We start from the raw sequence: 6,613 nt of genomic DNA on the forward strand, positions 1-6,613 counted from the left end.
TTTTTGGAGTGATTGAAATCTGTATGTACTATAGGACCAAAGGCAGTGCCATAGTCTGGGAGGCTGAGATGTTTTGCCTCAATCTCAGAAAAGGCAGATTCACAAGAAAATATTTCCATTGGCCTTCTGGGGGAAACAGGAAGTAAATCACATTTATTCAGATTCCATTTTCCATTCAAAGAGATTCTTGAAAGCATTTCCAACTTTTTTTTTTTTTTTACATTTGTAATTCAGATGTCTCGAAGTAAATTATGATGTGGTGTTTGCTGCTCCAGGTTTGTACAATATCACATTTTGTTTACATGCCTGAAGTAATCAAGTAACTGAACACAATTGTATATCCTCCAGCGTAACTGAACTTGGTCCGCCTCAGCCAGGGCTGGGCAGCAGCCCTGCGTTCTGTTTCAGACAGAAACAGGTTCTTTGCAGGTTGGTTCTGGGGTGTGAGTGTGTGCGTGTTTTGAAGGAAGAATAAGGAGACCCATCTCTAGCAAGGCCTGCCTGGCTGGACATGCTGTCCTTTCTGCCCTTGAAGAGTTTGCAGGAGAGTTCTGGGGCCCTTGTGCTCTGAACTTCTAGAAGCTAGAGGAGTGATTCTGAACCTTGGCTGCACATTAGAGTCACCTGGGAAGGTTGAAAAAAACCTCAGATGCCGAGGCTGCCTTCGGGACCAATTACATCACAGTCTTGGAGAGAGGGGGCAGCACCCCAGCATTGGTATCTTTAAAGTTCCTGAGTTGATTCTCTTGTGCATCCAAGACTGAGGAGTGAGGCGGTAATAGACCCCATGCATACTTAGGGGTCGTCCCTTAGTCTCCCTATTCCGTAGCAGGAGACTGGGGGCTTCCCTATGCAAGAGTGGAGCAAACCCGTGGGGATTTTCTGCCGCTGCTGCTAGGTCTTGGTGAAGTGGTGTCTGAAAGGCCCATCCCGAAGGGAAGTGTCTGCTTGGCATCATCCAGGTCATTCTGTTTATGCTGGGCCAGCGTTCAGCACAGTCCCTCTGAACCACCTTCTTTCCAGATTGAAGGGGCGGATTTTACTCAGGCTGTGCTTTCAGGGCGGTTCTCCTGCAGCCCCTGCCTCCCTGTTGTCCTAGTGGTCTTGTTCCTTCTGGGGGTTTGGCACATCGTGCCCCCCTGGGGCTCAGGGGAGGAAAGATGCAGTTTGGTTCTCAGGCATATCCTGGCAACTCTCTGTGAGTGGTGAGTCTTTTTCACCCAGGTTGGCCGTGAATGTCACTCTCAGGCACCTGGTTGTCCCTAACAGCTCAGAGCCTGTCTTTCTGTGAGCATACTCAGGATTACATTTCATAGACTTGTGTTTAGAATGGCCGAGCGCCTTGGAGAGTGAGAGCTTCTTGGGTCTGCTGATGTCAGCTTCTAGAAGAGAGGTCCAGGTCTTAAGAGGTGAGGCGAATCTCCCAGGGTCATGTAGCCAGTTCTCAAAGGTGCAGCCTCTGTCTCCTGAGTCCCTGCCCTACTGCTGTGTTCTCATGACATGGGACCTTATGCCTGCTTTAGCGTAGACCAGCAGGTGAACTTGATCATTGCTCAGCGTTCATTAGCCAAGTGAAAACGTGCTATCCATCCCCCCCCACCCGAGCCCCAATGGAAGGTGCTGAAACCTTGTGAAGGTGAGCTTGATGAAGAAGGTTTTGGCTTCTGTGCCAAAAGTGTCTCAGTCTGCCCGTCTATGTCGTGGTGGTGGTGAGTAGTGACTAAGGGCTCTTTCTCCCCTGTTGGGAGTTGGGTTTGGGCCGAGCGAGGGGAGAAGAGGAGAATTGTTATTTTCCTCAGGGCTGCAGTTTCCACATTCATTCAGCAGACACTGACTGGACATCTGCTAGGTGTCCAGTGTGGAGCCAGGCACTTCACTTCCTTAGTTCATTTGATCCTCAGCACAACCTGTGGCTGAGGGACGACCCCTGTTTCGTTGATGAAAATATTGTGGCCTGGAGGAATCGCTCACCCCAGGTGAGAAGGGGCAGCTGGGGTTTGAACTTGGCCCAGCTGCCCTCAGCCCTGTATTATTTCTGCCACGCCGTGCTGCTTTTCCATCCGGTGCTCACTGGGGAGGAGAGTACCTGCTGTAAGACATGTGCTTTGCCCAGTGGGCGCTCCCTGGCAACTCCTGCCTGGGTGCCATGCTGTAACTGCTAGGAGGGGGCGTGGGTGGGCCTTCGAGCTCCTGGAGAGCTGGGCCTGTGCAGGTCCTGTCTGAGGCCATTGTGTGTCCTGGCAGCTGGACTGTGCCTGTGCAGGAAGGTGGCTTTTGCAGGTTCCACTGCTGCTGCCTGCCCCCACCCCGCAGAGGCCACCCTCCCGCCCAGGCTGCCTGCTGGCTGAAGCCTGAGCACCCTGACAGAGAAAGCCCAGCGGGGAGAGGCCTGCGGCCCTGACTGGAATTCCCCTTGCTCTGGCATTGGCCTTGGCCGTGGGCCTGGGAGTGGAGGGAGGTTCTGCCCGCAGGCTGGGAGCAGCTTCTCTGCATGTGTGGAAGTGGGAAGCTGATGTCCCCTGCAGCTGGCCGTCTCCATGATCTGGGTGAGCAGAGGGAGCCTGGCTCCTGAGCTGGGGGAAAAGACGTGTCTGTGGTTTTGGGTTTCCAGATAGAGTGCAGAATGCAGGGAAGGCCCTCTGTGGCATGATCCTGGGGACTGGGCCATAGGAACCATTCTCCCATGGAATCCCTTTGGCAGTCAAACGATTGAATTTCCTGGCTGGAAGGTAGTGGGCACAGACTGCCTGCTTGCTGGACTGAATTTGCCCTGTAAACCTCTCTTGGCTTCTCATTTCTCATCTTGCTGCTCCTGCCTCCCAGTGTTTTTAGGAAGATCAGTTTAGAGCTTGTTTGAGAAGCCCCTTGCAATGGGCGTAGTGCCTTGCAGAGTGATGCCAGGTAGGGAATGAGTGTGACTGGGCAGCCAGGGGTTCTGCTGCAAAGCCCTTGGTCGGCTGCATGCCAGCAAGGTGCGTCTTGTGGTTGCAGGAAAAATGGGGACTGTTTGATGTCACAGAGGAACTTTGGGCAGAGTCTAAGTGACACCCAGTTGTGTATCATTGAGGGCAAAAGTAGCATTCAGCTTTGGAATCAGAAGCCTGGGTTCAAATCCCAGGTCTGCCCTTTGCCAGCCATGCCATATGCCTTTGAGCAGGTGGCTGTGTGTCTGGTCTCCATTCCCTCATCTGGAGTGTGGCAGTGCTAACAGCACCCCAGCCCCTAGGTTTGGGGCCCTGAGTGAAACCACACGTTGGGACACTTAGAGCCCAACAAACATTAGTGAGTATCTGACGCAGCCTGTGGCAAGCACTTGCTGTCGGGAGGACTGAAGGGAGGCCAGAAGGACAGGAGGCAGGACAGAGCAGAGGGGCTTCAGCTGGAGCTGGGCCTGGCTGGACAGGTCAGGCTGGGGCAGATAGAGCCTCTTCTCCTCCAGCATCCTCTTCGGATAGTGTAGGGTTTTCTGAGAGGAAAAGTTGGAAGTATGCATTATAGTTTAGGTAGAAGTGTATCTGTCAACAAGAGTTGAGACTAGTAAGTCTTTTAAGCTTTCTCTTTAGGGAACTAAATCTTTGTTTACCAAAAGTGGTTTAGTTTTGTTCCTAAGCATAGAAAATTAAATGCACGTATGGGTTATGATGTGGCCTCACCATCTTGGATGTGCTGGGACTGTTACTTCTGTGAATGAATTCTTTGGAAACCAAGGAATTAGTGGTTGCACACCTATCTAGACTGTGAATGAGGGGCCCACTTACGACCTTTTGGATTCTCTTTAGGTGCTTTGCAGTGGGCACCTTTGTTTCTTGCTCTTTCTCTCACGTTGGGGGAGCTGCCTTGCACACCTGGAGTCAGCGTCTTCCAGGTGCGGATTATGTGGCTGTAGCTGGAGTGCCCGCCCCCAGCTTGGCCTAGGGTATGATTCTGGCTGCTTCTAGACCCCTCTACTGCCTACTGCCTGAACCTGACCCCAGTGTCTGCAGGAGCAAGAGCTCATCTAAGCTTGTGGAAGCTTTCAAAGGAGCCCTTGGCTTGGAGGTCCGAGGGAAGGGTTCAGCCTGTGCCTCCCAGGCTTCTGTTGGTGCAGGCCTCTGACTCCTGACGCGTCTGTTCCCTGGGTCTGGTGAGCATTGCTCCTCATGAGTCTGGGGCTGGCATCCTGGGGGGTGAGCACGATGGGCAGTCTCGACTGATGAGATTTCTGGCTGCACTTTGGGTAGCTTTGAGGGAGCACCTCTGCATGAGGTGTAAAGACTCATGCTGTTTATTAGATTGTGGGAGGGGCCCTGACTCCAGGCTGTGACAGCCTCTCCCTCTGGGGCTGGCCCTAGAGCATCCTCTCCAGAGGACCCCCCAAGGTGGCTGGGCATGGGTGGTTTTGAAGCAGACTCTCTGTTAGGACCATGACGTCCTGAAGCTTTGTGAGTGAGGGCTGTGTAAGGGAGGTCTCTGAGGTGTCTCAGCTGCCTCTGGTCTCATGGATGTGGCATAACTCACCTGCCAGATGGAGTGTGTCATCCTCGCCCACTGTGTCCTCCTTGAGTGTGTCACCGTTCCTGCGGTGAGCACAGAACATATCTGCTAGGGCGGTGGCCCCCAGGCTCAGTGCAGTTCAGCCAGTATGGAGTGACAGCCTCTGTGTGTGTCAGACACTTCATCAGGCCCCGAGGAATTCCGAGATGCATCTACTGAACCCCCTGTTTTTAAGGAGCTCATAGCTCGTGTTATGGACAGCCTGACTGCAGGTGATTATTGAGTTTCTACTATGTGCCAGACACAGCATAATAAATGAATGAAGATATGTTTACACAAGGTACTGGTGAGTCCCACTGTCCTCTGGAAGTCATAGGAAGGTCTCTTAAACTGAGCTGAAGGGAGGAGGGCAGGGACGGCTTCCTGGAGGGGGTGACAGCTGACCTGAGTCTTGAGGAATGAGCAGGAGTTTAGACAGATGAAGAATGGGGAGGAGGAGCTATTTCAGACCAGGAAAGCAGGGGTGCCCAGGCACAGCAGCATGAGACTGTCAGGGAATCTGGGGGCCTGGAGCCTGGGTGAGAAGAGTATAGATTTCAGCGGGGAGCGGGGCTGATCTATGTCAGGATGGCAGTAAAGTGTAAGGCGAAGAGCAGGGAGCTGGGGGAGGATGTGCTTTGCAGTTTTAAAGGCCCAGTGACTGGGGAGTGACAGTGCTGATGGAGTTTGGAGCAGACAACTTGGAGGCCACTGTGACCTAGGAGAGACAGTACACAGGGGTGGGGGAGGGCAGAGCGTAAGTGGCCGTCGGGCAGTCACCAGGTGAATGCTGCTGAGGGCACAGGACTCAGGAGGGGTCGGTCTTCTCCAGCAGTCCGTAGAAGGGTTAGGGGCGACACTGCCCAGGGCCCCGCCTTTTGACCTTGGAGTGACCTTCCTGGAGGAGCACGAGGCTGGCCTCTGAGAGAATTTCCGTGGAGTGCCGCCTTAGTGATGTGATCTTTGTTTATTTTTAGTCAAAACTCTCGCATTTAGCGGGGGTAGTTGGGATTCCCAAGAGCTTCCAGAACCTCTTGCCTGTGCTGCAGTGGAACTCAAGAAGTCAAAATGAACAAAATGTTCTGGCATTGTGTGAGCCGAAACAGTCCGATTCAGTGTCAGACTACCTTTGTTTTTTCTTTAAAGGGAAAAGCAGGCACCTAACCATGCTGGTGTGATGGAGAAGGAGCTTCGGTGCCCCTTGGCTCTGCCAGAGGGGAGGGGGAGGCTGCTGACACAGACACTCGAGAATGGTGGGCCCGAGTCACCTGACTCCTGAGGCCTCCACCGCCCTCAGATGCCAGCCCAGATTCCAGGCCCCATTGGCTGTGTGGCATGTGACCTGGGCCCAGAAGAGGAGAATTAAGGAAAGTCCTGGAGCTGTGCGGGGGCAGAACTGCAGTTCGCCGCCCAGCTGGGCTTTGGAGGATGTCTTTTCCAAGCCCGGGAGGGTTTTGCTCATCTGCATTTACTCCTGAGGGGGGAAGAAAGTAAGTTAGCTAGCTGCAAATGGTTTTCTTTTTCTTTTTTTTTTTTTTTTTTTTGAGACAGAGTCTCACTCTGTCGTCAGGCTGGACTGCACTGGTGCAGTCTTGGCTCACTGCAATCTCCACCTCCCGTGTTCAAGCAATTCTTCTGCCTCAGCCTCCCGAGAAGCTAGGATTACAGGTGCCCACCACCACGCCCAGCTAATTTTTGTATTTTAAGTAGAGACGAGGTTTCACCATGTTGGCCAGGGTGGTCTAGATCTCCTGAGTTCGTGATTCGCCTGCCTTGGCTTCCCAAAGTGCTGGGATTATAGGCGTAAGCCACCACGCCTGGCCCAATGGTTTTGAGTTTGCCAGTAAACCTCCCTGTTCATCTAATTCCTGGGGAAGTTAGCACATGCCTTCACCTGTCAGAAAAGAAACTCAAAGAGAGATCTGGCCTGGCTGCGTCCACATAGGCCAAAAGTTGAGCAGCAAACTGGAGCGGAAGAGCAGAAGTAGGAGCAGAGAGGGGAGCAGACACCTGGGCTCGCCGGAGTGCCTGATAGTCCACAGGGAAGTGAGTTCTGACTTGCTGTAGGGAGAAACTTTTTTTTTTTTTTTTTTTTTTTAAA

General features: G+C 52.9%; 2 protein-coding genes across 3 annotated transcripts in view; both read left to right on the forward strand.

Annotated features, from left to right (window-relative positions):
- EEF1AKMT2 (EEF1A lysine methyltransferase 2) overlaps positions 1-6,613 on the forward strand; it is a 70,903-nt gene that overhangs the window by 45,045 nt on the left and 19,245 nt on the right. The window lies entirely within an intron of this gene.
- FAM53B (family with sequence similarity 53 member B) overlaps positions 1-6,613 on the forward strand; it is a 116,732-nt gene that overhangs the window by 4,993 nt on the left and 105,126 nt on the right. Inside the window, exon 1 of one of the 2 annotated variants that reach the window (XM_037727618.1) lies at positions 1,211-2,546. The exons of the other annotated variant lie outside the window; for it this stretch is intronic. The gene's annotated coding sequence lies outside the window, so the exon portion shown is untranslated. Of the gene's footprint in view, positions 1-1,210; positions 2,547-6,613 lie in introns of those variants that run through there. 2 annotated transcript variants of the gene reach the window in all.

This window comes from Cebus imitator, unplaced genomic scaffold (assembly GCF_001604975.1).
Source record: "Cebus imitator isolate Cc_AM_T3 unplaced genomic scaffold, Cebus_imitator-1.0 Scaffold235, whole genome shotgun sequence".
NCBI classification, from domain to species: domain Eukaryota; kingdom Metazoa; phylum Chordata; class Mammalia; order Primates; family Cebidae; genus Cebus; species Cebus imitator.